Source organism: Mauremys reevesii, linkage group 2, assembly GCF_016161935.1.
Source record: "Mauremys reevesii isolate NIE-2019 linkage group 2, ASM1616193v1, whole genome shotgun sequence".
NCBI classification, from domain to species: Eukaryota; Metazoa; Chordata; order Testudines; family Geoemydidae; genus Mauremys; species Mauremys reevesii.
In genome coordinates, this window is record NC_052624.1 from 27,304,279 (window position 1) to 27,318,365 (window position 14,087).

The 14,087-nt window shown below is 42.9% G+C and overlaps 1 protein-coding gene across 3 annotated transcripts in view; it reads right to left on the minus strand.

The window, feature by feature from the left end:
• CCNY (cyclin Y) overlaps positions 1–14,087 on the minus strand; it is a 210,248-nt gene that overhangs the window by 76,909 nt on the left and 119,252 nt on the right. Inside the window, exon 1 of one of the 3 annotated variants that reach the window (XM_039527902.1) lies at positions 1,645–1,792. The exons of the other annotated variants lie outside the window; for them this stretch is intronic. The gene's annotated coding sequence lies outside the window, so the exon portion shown is untranslated. Of the gene's footprint in view, positions 1–1,644; positions 1,793–14,087 lie in introns of those variants that run through there. 3 annotated transcript variants of the gene reach the window in all.

Genomic DNA, 14,087 nt, shown 5'->3' on the forward strand with positions numbered 1-14,087 from the left:
GACTGAACTCTGGGAGAAAAAAATACTTTATTAGGTAAGAACGGCAACTATTAGTAAGTGTAGACTCTAGTTTTAGTTTTGTTATTTTGTTTTGTATTGTGTGTTTCCATCACATTCTCTTGTTTCTAGTTGAATCTCTATCCTTTCTTAAATAAACTTTCTTCTGTTTTATTATAAGTATTCACAAGTTGGTATGTAATACAGGAGCAGGGGTTTAAGGTGAAACTGGTAACGGGAGGTACAGTGCTCCATTGGGAGCAAAGGATCGGGGATTTCTGAGTCAGGAGAATGCTGTAAGAGAGTTGGGGACTGAGGCACAACTCTTGTTAACCTGCAAGACAAAGACAGTGTTGGCATAGCCCGGAGGAGAGTGCCTGAGTCGCGAGCATTAGGGAACTGACCCAGTTACCACAAGCAAGACTCCCTCACACTGGAGGCAGGCGGTAACAAGATGACTCACAGCCCTGCATAGCCTGAGAATGGTCAGAGATTCATCTCATAAGTAAATTACACGTGTGCCTACATGTTTGCAGGATTGGGGCCCAAAGTCTTTTTTACTCCCAAACAATTTCTTCCTCAAGGGTAAAAATCAGCCTCGAACACCTCCACAACATGAGATCCCACAACAGTCAATAATCCACCTCCCACTGTGGTATCTGAACAACACCAGAATTACAAAAATATGCAATCAGACCAAAGACTGTATTCTTCCCTGGCATAGCAGTGTGCCAAGAAAACATGTCATATTTCTTGACTGATTTGCTGTCTTAAAAGGAGTTTTTTGTGAGAAACCTAATGAGAAAAGGAGAGGCAAGTCTTAGCTGAGCTCTCTACGAGAAGTTGGCACGTACACAGCCATTCCAAAATCTGAAAGGTGACTACAGGAAGGTCATGTATGTTTGGCCCTTAGAACTGTCGAAACCGAAGTCCCTAAGGGTATGTCTACACTGCAGCTGGCACCATGCTTCTCAGTTCGAGTAGACCAGGGGTTCTCAAACTGGGAGTCGGGACCCCTCAGGGGGTTGTGAGCTGTCAGCCTCCACCCAGAACCCTGCTTTGCCTCCAGCATTTATAAGTGTTAAATATATAAATACGTGTTTTTAATTTATAAGGGGGGGGGGAGAGGTCACACTCAGAGGCTTGCTGTGTGAAAGGGGTCACCAGTACAAAAGTTTGAGAACCACTGGGTTTGAGAACCACTGCTCGAGCTAACCTGCTAAAAATAGCAGAGTGGACACTGCAGCACAGACAGTGGCATGAGCATAAAGCTGCCCAATACCCTGGGTCCAAACTCATATAGCTAGCCCATACCACAACCTGTGCCACAACACCCACGCTGCTATTCTTAGCACGCCAGCTCGAGCAGAGCTACTGCATTTGTGTCTACCTGGGCTGGAAAGCATGCTCCTAGCTGCAGTGTAAATATACCATAAGGATCATAGCTGTTAAGGCCAAGTTCTGATCACAATTCCATTTCAGGCCATTTAGAGCCTGGACTAGCAGTTTAAATCCAAGACATGATGATCGAAACAACATCATCTCTCAGATATAGCAACATTAAGAAACACAGTTCAGTTTGAAGTAGAGCACAACCTCGGCAAACCCAAAAAGCTTATGACACATTAGTAAACTTTCTATACTTGCATCTGACTCCGCCTCATTCTTTACTTCAGAAAGATCCACGTTCTAAAGATCTAAGTTTTAAAAACTCATGGTCAGAAAGCACTGGGCAAAACGAAACAAGAAAAAAGGGGAGGTGGTTTTTCTGGCACAATTGTAAAGACGTATCGCCATTCCTTAAACTCATTAGCATATACAGATAGAAACACTAGCCCCACAAGAGGATGAAGGACAAGTATCCTAGCAACTAGCTTCTTCTGAGGAACACAGAGCTTTCACTGTGTTGCAGTAGGAAAATCAACACTTTGTTACCTGGTTTCAAAAACTCTATATATGGCTCTTGGAATAGACAGTAGTGTTATCATATTTAATTTTTGAAAAATGATAACATGTTTCTTATTCTTCAGCCAATAAAATTCACTATGTTCCCACTCCCATGCTGTGACAATAAAAAAAAAAGATGTTACTGAACATGACCTATAGAAATACCTGTTTTATATTTGAACAGCTATAAAAGACAATGAAATTACTTACCTCCCTCGCCACAATCTTCTGCCCATTATTTCATGTTTAACCAGAAGTTAGTAAAGGATAATATTTATCCCTTGTATAGTATCCATAGATTATTGTTAGTTTTCACTGAAGTATGTAAAAATGGAAGACAAAAACGTACATCAATTAATATTCACACAGAAATTCAGCGCTGAGCACACAACAGCAGGAATGCCCAACGGATAAAGCTACATACCTCAGGCAAACAAAGGCACGAATTCAGTGCCCACTGAAGTCAGCAGAAAGATTTCCACTGACTTAAATGAGCACTGATAGAGCCTTGCTCTTACGCTGCCACACAAGGGAATAAGGAGGCATCAGACCTTCCTCTATCTCCTACCCCACACACCCTCTACTCTGTGCAGTCAACCTAATTGCTTCTCTGGGTGCATGTGTGAAGCTGGCTCAGAAGAGGTGCTGTTTCTCCTGCATGCCGGTGAGCAGAGAGGACTGAGTGGTGGCTGGATTCTCAGTTCCACTTCCCAATGTGCCTGCCAGTGCAACTGAGCTGATACGGGAAAGTTGTGGATTGGAGGTGGAAGTAATCTGCTACTGGTAAAGAGCCATAGGTTGCTTGCCCTCTGGATCAAGGGGGAAATCAAGTAGGAATTGAGAGTCTCCTTACACTGACCTAGACCTAGACATAGGTCTCAATTTGGTCCTTAATGCCTGAGATATGTCTGTTTTTCTATACTGCCTTCTTCACTCTGGTGGGCTGCTTATCTGAGCTTAATACTGGTTAGCCATTTAGGGGAATAGTCTCATGATGGCAGAAACATAATCCCCATAAAGGTCAAAGTGTGTTAAATGGGTACGTCAAGTGATGATGATCTCCCTAATCAGTCTCCTGCCATCAAAAGAAACAAACTCAAACATTTCATTTTTTTAAAAAATAATCATCGGGAAAAAAACAAAAAACCACTCCTAGTTCTTGTAGATCTCCTTCTTGTATTGTGTTATAAAATCTCTATAATCTATGCAAAGAAGTCAATGCAGGGATACAATCTGCCTATTATCAGAGGGGTAGCCGTGTTTGCTGCTTTTACAGATCCAGACTAAGAGTCCTGTGGCACCTTATAGACTAACAGAAGTTTTGGAGCATGAGCTTTCGTGGGTGAATACCCATGCACATGTATCTGACGAAGTGGGTATTCACCCACGAAAGCTCATGCTCCAAAACTTCTGTTAGTCTATAAGGTGCCACAGTACAATCTGCCTATTGAAAAACTGAATGACTCACTCTACCATGCCTAACTGGAATCTTTCAAAATACCATTTTTGGAGTTGATTTCTAAAATTATGCAATAGCATATCAAGCTTTGGGAATTAACCCAATCTGTTCCGAAGTTCCCTCAACTTTCAAAAGCCCAAATAATCAGGCTGGATCATATGTCAGGGTCTAGAACATGTAATAGCAGCAATTTATATGTATAGCCATTTCCTAGATTACAATATAAAGGAAGGCAATTCAGAGAAACAAGTTTCAGCTAACATTGCTCTTGCCTATCTGTGCTATGTATATGGAACCTATTACCTAGGCATCCAAGGGCACAATCCAGCAAAACACTTAAGCAAAGGAGGAATACTCCCTTTGAAGCCACGGGAACTATTCACATGCTTAAAGTTTAGTACATATTTAACTCATTTGCTACATCAGGGCGTTAGTGCCAAAGTAAGGAAGAAGCCAAAGAAACTAGTCCAACTGGTGTTTTCTCTCTACATTCCTCCAGGCGACAGGGGTGTACAAATACGTTGTTCAACTTTATTTTTAAAGTTTTTTAAAAAGGAATCATTTCCGGAGAAAAATGAAAATTGAAAAGGTGCATTTCAAACCTAGCCAGGCTTGGGCTTCCTACACTAGAGCTCGGGTCCTGGTATTGAGAAAGCTCTGGCTCCCGCACTTGAGGGTCTAAATCTAGGTCTCTGCAGCTGCATTGTCCCCATGGAGCATAGATGCAGTAGCGTAGCTGGGTGGGGGTGGGGGGGGTGCAGGCAAAGCAGCCGCTTCCCCTCAGTGCATTTTCCAAAAGCAACGCCTTAGTTAGGTGTTACCATGGCGTCAGCGGGTGGGGCCCACACTCCACTCTGAAGCTTGGCCTGCTGGGCCAGCACTAGGCTCCTGCAGGCAAGGGGGGGGCAGCACAGCCGGAGGAGCCATGGGGAGAGGGGCGGGACAGCCAGAGGAGCGGGGGGGGGGGGGGGGTCGCAGCATGGCAGCCTGCAGCGCGGACAGAGAAGCCAGCCAAGGGGGGGGGGGGGTGCGGAGCAGCCAGAGGAGGAACCAAGGGGGTGTGGCCAGAGGAGGAGCCAAGGGGGGGCGCCTTTTTAATGTTTGCTCTTAGAACCTGGAACTCAAAGGAGGCAAAAGCATGGATCACCATGGCGTCACTATGACCCAGGAGCAGTGAACTTGTCTTGACCTGTGCCTGACTTTTACTAAAATCATTCCTGACAAAATGGGATCCCCACTGCCCTGCAGAGATGGAGCATGGGTGTTCACTAGGGGAGGAAGGGGGGGGTGAATGGCCCAGCCAGCACTGAGCAGCTCAGGGATCCCTCCTCCCGCAGCAGCGCGCAGGGGGACCAGCTGCTCGCGGTGGCTAAACAGCTGCTGGAGGGAGAGGGCGTGGGGACCCTGCCAGCGGTGGCAGCTGGGGATCTCAAGCTTCAGCAGATGTTACGGAGCATGCTCAGTACACCCTATGTAGCACATGCAGTTTTTCGCACTACAGGGCAGCTGGGGGCCCCCAATGTCACGGAGATCGCTGGAAGTCATGGATTCCATGACCTAATTGTAGCCTTCTATATAATACATGGATATACACACAAATACACAGGAAAAATATTGTTTTCAAGGCTTGTGAGTGTAAGAAGAAAAATGTTGCTTCCCCCAGAGGAACTCAAAAATAATGAGATCTGTAGCCTCGAGAAAATAAAATACCGGAAGGAAGAATGCTGATGTAATTGAATGAGTTACAACATATACTTTCATGATACCAGTGTAATATACTCTGTCTTGACTCAATGTCCTGCCTACTACGTATGACCCATCATACTCTTGAATAAAAATATAGATGTTAGTTTGTTTTTAAGTCTTTAACCTTATTTAACATACAATAATTAAGGAAAAATGTGAACGAGTGAACAAGAGAGTCTTGAGCTATCTGTTCTGCATTTGCTACAGAAAGCTAAATCCCCAATAAAGGTGTTCAAAGGTGAATTGCTAAGGTTTTGCTAAAAAATTTAAAACTTGTACTTGCAACAAAATCCCCAAAAAAGGGGGGAGTGGAGTATTGCTTGTTTGAAAATGTAATTAACACTGTATTTTAAGTTACCCTGAAATGATAATTATTTCATACAGACCCTAAGGATCTGAGCTGCAGGCCTGCCAGCTGGAACAAATTACATCATAAATATCATGAATATAAGTTTGAAAAAGCCGATCCATTCTAAAGCTTTATTCTAACTCCATCATTCCTCCCCAGTTTCTTACTGTCCTGTGAGATCCCTCCTTCAATATAGCTGCAGGTCTAAAGGCAAGATCCAATGGCTTGAAGTTGAAGCAAGATAGATTCAGACTAGAAATAAGATGCAAATCTTTAAATGATGAGGGTAATTAGTCATTGGAACAACTTACCAAAGGTTGCGGTGGAGTCTCCATGTGTGGCAATTCTAAAATCAAGATTGCAAGTTTTTCTAAAAAAATATGCTCAAGTTCAAATAGGAATGAATTCAAGGAAGTCCACGGCCTGAGTCACGCAACAGGCCAGACTAGATGATCCCAGTGGCTCCTACTGGCCTTGTAATCTATGAATCTTGCAACTGAATTTGCCTGGGTGAACTGCATGGAGACAGATGCAGGATAGGAATTTAATGGTCTATCCACCCCTTAAACTATTTTTCTTTTAATATGATTGCATCAATGTGTATATACTGCATAAAACATTTGTATGTCACTGCACTTACAAGGTTCTTTACAAAACAGGTTTCCCAGCCTGAAGAGTTTATAGTTTAAAGGCAACAACATACCGGACAATGGCTCAGAAGAGGGAGGGACGAAGGAAGGATAGAAAGAAGGTTTGATTTTTATGAAGAGGTGTCTTTTAAGGAGAGACGTGAATTACAGAAAGCACAGTGCCCTCTCATTTAAACTAATAATCTAAAGACATAACATAAACTTGCAGTTGCAATCGTATCCTGACAGACTTAAACAAACTATCAGTTGTTGCTACACCAAATTATTTCACCTGCCATGTCAATGTTCTAATACCTTAAATGCCAAATATCTAAGAGGTTTTAAACTACAGACTCCATGAACAATGCTGGCTGTAATCCTAGCCAACAATTCTACACATTTAACCCACAAAAGGCAGCTGCTGGCAGGCTATTGTTTTGTATCTTGTAATTGGGTAAAATACAAAACAGAAATTATCCAAGCCAAAATTCCATCTATTCACTCGTGAACAGAAATTTTGGTTTAACCTGGAGATAAAGAGATCCAAGTTTATCTGAAAGGCTTAAATCTGTACCAGAAAAATCATCAGATTCAGCATGCAGTCATCTACCTGACATTTAAACAGTTCAGTGCTAGACAGTAGCATTAACTCCAGCTCTGCGCTGTGGACAGTTCCCAGCTTCACCAGCCTATGGTGATTATAAGGAAGCATCTCAAAGCTCCCTGGTTTTGCAGTAATGGGCGACACAATGCTCCCAGGGATGCACTGTGCTCTGCAAACCAGCACCCAAGAGGTTGGCACTATATAGCTCCACCTACTCCTTAACTCTTCACACTGAGTGAAGCTTGCAGTGAATTTTTGCCACAAACTGTTCTCAATGTTCTTGTGGCAAATGGTCAATAAAAGCATTAAACTTCTGATAGGTCAGGTAGTCATATTCTGACAGTACAGCGTGGTGATTAGCTATTCTGAACAGTAGTGTTGCTGACTAGTAACTCTTTCGACCAGAAACGATCCAGACCTTTCTGTTCTTATTATAGGGGGTGGCTTTTGGGTATGTTCCCTGCAGCTTTCATTGACTGTCCACAATCACAGATTTTGGTGCTGGGTGAAAATAAAAACTCAGAATCCCTGGCCCGGACATAGTATTTATTATCTGTCTACTTGCATGTGGGAGGGAGTGTTGCTGAAGTTTGTCAGATGGTTTTGACTGGATCATGGAGGGATTCGTTAATTGGCAGTGCTACCCATGCTGAGATACAGGTGTGCAATATGTCCAGGAGCTTGTGATGGGAATCCTGGACTTCTTTCAGGGTAATTTGCATGGTGTCATTGAGCCACTGCAGCAGGTCCTGGAATTGCCTAACGTCATGACCTAACGATGACGGTGGCGGCATTGCTGTCTCATCAGGTGACAACAAAAAGAAGTTTGTAAAGGGGGGGGGGGGTTAACCTACTCATCCACCGTTGCCTCTTGCTCCTCAAAGGCCTCCTCAGGCTCAGAGTGGAGAGAAGGGATGGATGGTACTGGCGAGCAAGGTCTTGTGTGTTCCCTGTGGGACTGAGATGAACTCTACCAACAGAACTTCGTACAGGCATTGATGATGTTGCAGAAGCTGTTCTGTGAGGTGCTGACATCAGTACCATAGGGGTTGAGGATTCTATTGAAGTTGTTTTCTTGGCTGTAGTGCTCTTCAGAACTGAGCCCTTTACCACAGAGGTAGTTTAAGTCTTAGCAAGCTTCACAGTACCCTAAGTGCTCAGAGCCTCAGCAGCACTCCTCTTGGGGCCGGAGGTCTCCAGTGACCAGTTCTTTGATGAGGAACTCTCAGTTGTGCTCCTCTTATCCCTCTCCTTAGACTTTGAGGGGAAGCTATTGGTGCAGTTATTGGTAACTCATTCATGGGGAGTGTTGGAGACCAGGGTTTCAATGAAAGCTCTGACGCTCTCGGTGACCATGCTCTCGATGATGACAAGGCACTGACAGAGGTGACGGGGTCCCTGTAGGGGAGGGGGGGTTTCTGCACCCAGGTCAGAAGCTCGTCTTAAGGCTTGCTCCATCATTAAAAGCATACAGTCTATTCCTCTGTTCTTCCGGGATCTTCCCTTAAAAGAAGTGCAGATCTTGCACTTGCTGGGAATATGTGAGTCCCCCAAATAAAGAATGTACTTGGAGTGCCTGTCACTAATGGAGATTGCTTCTTTACAAGAGAGTTGCCTTTTGAAGCCTGCAGAGCCCAACATCCCTGACAGAAGAACACTCGTTCAAGACCCTCAACAGGGAAAAAAGAAAAAAAAAAGGGGAACAAATATTCCAACAACTAACTAACAAAACTAAAACACTCGTGAAAGAGGGAACAGGCACACAGCAAACAGGCACATGTTAATCTCCATCTCTGGCCAAAGGCGGTTGAGAAGGAACTGAGGGAGGTTCACCCAGACAGTCCTATACAGCCTCAGTACAGAGCCCAAGGATGTGTATGGCAGGTGCACAGGCCAAAGTAGACACTGCCACCAAACAGGTACAGGGGAGTATGTGCACCTAAAGCGGAGCACCCACAGGGACACTACTCAAAGAAGAACCTCTCTTACCAATCAAAATCTAAATATATATAGGCCAGTCAGAGGTACTGCTCCCTTTTTAGCACTGAATTTCAGTTACGTCCATAAGCCTCTTACAACAGGAAGGATGTCAGACTGCCTCAGCCCATTTCTAGTTCATATATATAGTGCAAGCACATCCAGCTGTGAGGGGATTTAATACCCATCTGGATCTTATTAGGACTATGGACACTGAGGCTGTCACATCCCAGCACCCCCATGAAATTTGGGATTCCCCAACACCTTCCTCTCTTATCCTTGTTCAAAGGGACCTGAGAGGTCCAGGCTGCTCAATCAGATCCACATGCTTTATATACCAGGCAAGAAAAAGGGAGCAAGAGTGGGGAAGGCGCTGTGCTGACCAAGGGAGAAGATGAATATGGATCAAAAGCTCAGTGTAAGAAAATCTCGGTGCATACTCTGAGACTGTTTGTTCTTGAAAGTAGTAAGTATGGGCTGGGGAGATCCCACCTTGTGGCTACTGCCTATCTTGTGCATGCAACCCATATAAAAGGTGGTGATGCTCAACTGCAAAGCCATGTGATAATTTTAGTTATTGTGAACTTCTGACTGCATCACTAACACTCTGCCCACTCATCAATTTCCACTGAGACTTATTCTGGCACTTCAAACCTGGGAGCGGCTTCAAACAAGCACAAAGTTTTATACAGTTATTTTTAAATTCAGCTCCTATAGAAATGTTTTCTTCTTCCCCCAAACATGGAATTCTTCCCAAAATTACATTGGCCCAATGCCCAGAAAAAGTAATGTTAAGTCCTGGATCAGTAATTTGTTCTAGGCAGATATCTTGCAACTCTGCAGATCTAAATAGGAACTTTATAGCAATGGAATGGGGAGCTTCTCAGTTTCCTATTCATACACTCTTCCATCCACCCATGCCCTCTTCTCCCTTTTCTCTCTCACACTCACCCCTTTCATCTAGTACTCAAAATCTTGACATTGACCAAGCCACTCATGAGTAATGTGACCATTCTAAACTCCTACTGATAAAAACCTCTAAACACCAAGCCATTATGTACTCTGTATCTGCCACATAATTTACAGAAAAAAAATATTGTAGTATAATTGAGGGTGGCATTTTTCCCCCCCAAAGAAATGCTATTGATACTAATTTTGAAAACAAAAATGCCTGTAGAGCCATGTGACTTTGTTACGCTGCGCCCAAATGTGCCTCTATAAGCGAATGAAAACTGTTTTCAGTCCATAAATATGCAGAAATGCAATCTGTCTTTGGATATTCCAAGGTTAAGTGCAAGCAATGAGTCCCGCTGGGATCTGACAATCTCCCCTTTCCAATGGTACTTGCTCTGCAGGGCCATGTGATAACAGACTTAAAAGTTTCAACAATTTTATATATTACACACAACTTATGTTAAAAGAACATTTTAAAGTTGCAAAGTCAAGCACTCAGAATTTAAGAAATGCCATAAAGATACCTGGAAGGGACCTCGAGAGGTCATCTTGTCCAGTCCCCTGCACTCAAGGCAGGACTAAGTATTATCTAGACCATCCCTGACAGGTGTTTGTCCAACCTGCTCTTAAAAATCCCCAATGAGGGAGATTCCACAACCTCCCTAGGCAATTTATTTCAGTGTTCAACCACTCTGACAGTTAGGAAGTTTTTCCCTAATGTCCAACCTAAACCATCCTTGCAACTTAAGCCCATTGCTTCTTGTCCCAACCTCAGAGGTTAAGAAGAACAAGTTTTTCTCCCTCCTCCTTGTAACAACCTTTTATGTACTCTGAGTCTTCTCTTCTCCAGACTAAACAAACCTAATTTTTTCAATCTTCCCTCACAGATCATGTTTTCTAGCCCTTTAATCAGTTTTGTTGCTCTTCTTCTCTGGATTTTCTCCAATTTGTCCACAACTTTCCTGAAATGTGGTGCCCAGAACTGGACACAATACTCCAGTTGAGGCCTAATCAGTGCGGAGTAGAGCGGAAGAATTGTTCCTTGTGTCTTGCTTACAATACTCCTGCTAATACATCCCAGAATGATGTTTGCTTTTTGTTTTTTTTACAACAGTGTTACACTGTTGACTCATTTAGCTTGTGCTCCACTATGACCCCCAGATCGCTTTCTGCAGTACTCCTTCCTAGGCAGTCATTTCCCATTTTGCAACTGATTGTTCCATCCTAAGTGGTATACTTTGCATTTGTCCTTATTGAATTTCATCCTATTTACTTCAGACCATTTCTCCAGTTTGTCCAGATCATTTTAAATTTTAATCCTACCCTCCAAAGCACTTGCAACCCCTCCCAGCTTGGTATCGTCTGCAAACTTTATAAGTGTACTCTCTATGCCATTATCTAAATCATTGATGAAGATATTTAACAGAACCAGACCCAGAACCAATACCTGTGGGACCCCACTTGTTATGCCTATCCAGCATGACTGTGAACCACTGATAACTACTCTCTGGGAATGATTTTGGTTCCGAAGAGGATGGATCTAGACTGTTCTCAGTGGTACCTGATGACAGAACAAGGAGTAATGGTCTCAAATTGCAGTGGGGGAGGTTTAGGTTGGATATTAGGAAACACTTTTTCACTAGGAGGGTGGTGAAGCACTGGAATGGGTTACCTAGGGAAGTGGTGGAATCTCCTTCCTTAGAGGTTTTTAAGGTCAGGCTTGACAAAGCCCTGGCTGGGATGATTCAGTTGGGAATTGGTCCTGCTTTGAGCAGGGGGTTGGACTATATGACCTCCTGAGGTCCCTTCTCACCCTGATATTCTATGATTCTCCGACCAGTTATGCACCCACCTTAGGTTGTACTTCCCTAGTTTATAAGAAAGTCATGAGAGACAGTATCAAAAGCCTTATTAAAGTCAAGATATACCACATCTACCATTTCCCCCCATCCACAAGGCTTGTTACCCTGTCAAAGAAAGCTATCAGGTTGGTTTGACATGATTTGTTCTTGAAAAATCCATACTGTTATTTATCACCTCATTATCTTCCAGGTGTCTGCAAATTGATTTCTTAATTGTTTGCTCCATTATCTTTTCAGGTACAGAAGTTAAGCTGACTGGGCTGTAATTCTCCGGGTTGTCCTTATTTCCCTTTTTATAGATGGGCACTATATTTGCCCTTTTCCAGTCTTCTGGAATCTCTCCTGTCTGCCATGACTTTTCAAAGATAATTGCTAATGGCTCAGATCTCTCCTCAGTCAGCTCCTTGAGTATTCTAGGATGCATTTCATCAGGCCTTGGTGATCTAAAAACAACTAACTTGTTTAAGTAATTTTTGACTTGTTCTTTCCCTATTTTAGGCTCTGATCCTACCTCATTTTCACTGGCACTCACTATGTTAGATGTCCAATCATCACCAACCTTCTTGGTGAAAACCAAAACAAACAAGTCATTAAGCACCTCTGCCATTTCCACATTTTCTGTTATTGTCTTTTCCCCCTCATTGAGTAAAGGGCCTACTCTGTCCTTGGTCTTCCTCTTGCTTCTAAAGTATTTGTAGGATGTTTTCTTGTTACCTTTTATGTCCCCACCTAGTTGAATCTCGTTTTGTGCCTTGGCCTTTCTAATTTTGTCCCAACATACTTGTGTTATTTGTTTCTATTCATCCTTTGTAATTTGATCAAGTTGCCACTTTTTGTAGGACTCTTTTTTGAGTTTTAGATCATTGAAGATCTCCTGGTTAAGCCAAGGTGGTCTCTTGCCATACTTCCTATCTTTCCTGAGCAGTGGGATAGTTTCCTCTTGTGCTCTTAATGTCTCTTTGAAAAACTGCCAACTGTCTTCAATTGTTTTTCCCCTTAGACTTGCTTCCCATGGGATTTTACCTACTAACTCCCTGAGTTTGCTAAAGTCTGCCCTCTTGAAATCCATTGTCTTTATTGTGCTGTTCTGAATCCTACCATTCCTTAGAATCATGAACTCTACCATTTCATGATCACTTTCACTCAAATTGCATTCTACTTTCAAATTCTCAACCAGTTCCTCCCTATTTGTCAAAATCAAATCTAGAACAGCCTCCCCCCAGTAGCTTTCTACATCTTCTGAAATAAAAAACTGCCTCCGATATATTCCAAGAACTGGTTGGATAATCTGTGCCCTGCTGTGTTATTTTCCCAACAGATGTCCAGGTAGTTGAAGTCTCCCATCACCACCAAGTCCTGTGCTTTGGATGATTTTGTTAGTTGTTTAAAAAAAGCCTCATCCACCTCTTCTTCCTGGTTTGGTGGTCTGTAGTAGACCCTACCATGACATCACCCTTGTTTTTTACCCCTTTTATCCTTACCCAGAGACTTTCAACAAGTCTGCCTCTTATTTCTATTTCAACCTAAGTCCAAGTGTATACATTTTTAATATACAAGGCTCATGATACAGTCTTTAATTATATGACCAAAAATTATTTTTTTGCACAGGACCAGTTTCATTCAGTGCACAGGATGGATGATGCTCACTTAATGAGCAGCTATTCAATATTTTGTTTTCTCTTTACTGTTCAATGTCTGACCTCTACGCCTTACTTATTGCACACTGTTCAGACCCTGCTCTGAAGACAGAATTATTAATTTCCTCAGGATCTTTTATATGGTGCTCATCACCATAGTATCTGAGTACTTCACAAACATTAATTTATTTTCCTAACTCCCCTGTGAAGTGTGTGGATGAGACACAGAGATTAGGGCCAAAAGTATCCATTAATTCTGGGTAATATTGAAGACCTGATTTTTCAGAGTACTAAGCATTATACAGCACTTCATATGTTCAAAGGACAGCGCTCATAGGCTTCAATTGCAACGATGAGTGAGCAGCTCTTCTGAAAAAACAGATCCTAGGCACCCAGAAAGTCAGGCACCCAGAAAATGGAAAACAGACAGTTAGTGAAACTAGTTTGGACTTGATTAGCACCACATAGGAACTCTGTGGCAGTGGCAGGGATAGACTCAAATTATCCAGAGAAGCACTCCACTGCTCTAAGTGAGAGACCATCTTTTCTCTTTCTGCAATCGACTGCCTCATTCGCTACACACCTTCTAACCTCGGCAGTGATTGAGACGGGGTCCTCCTTTGCTACAATTCATCCCCAGAGCAGGTCCACTCTCTGCACTGAATGAGACAGGGGTCCTGTCATGGGGAAAAAAACAGAGACACACCATGTAATTAGAGACTATCATAATGCATATGCACTAGTCTATGCAGGGTAGTGTGGTTTGCTATACAAAGAGAAAATGTTCTCATTTAGCTGAGAGCAATAACCTAGGCAACATTAATTAGTGATTTAATATTTTCAGACAACTGTGAGGATATGGAGGCAACAGCCTTGAAGCCTTGAAATTAAAGAGTGGCCCGTAACACAGAGGTTTTCATTAAAGA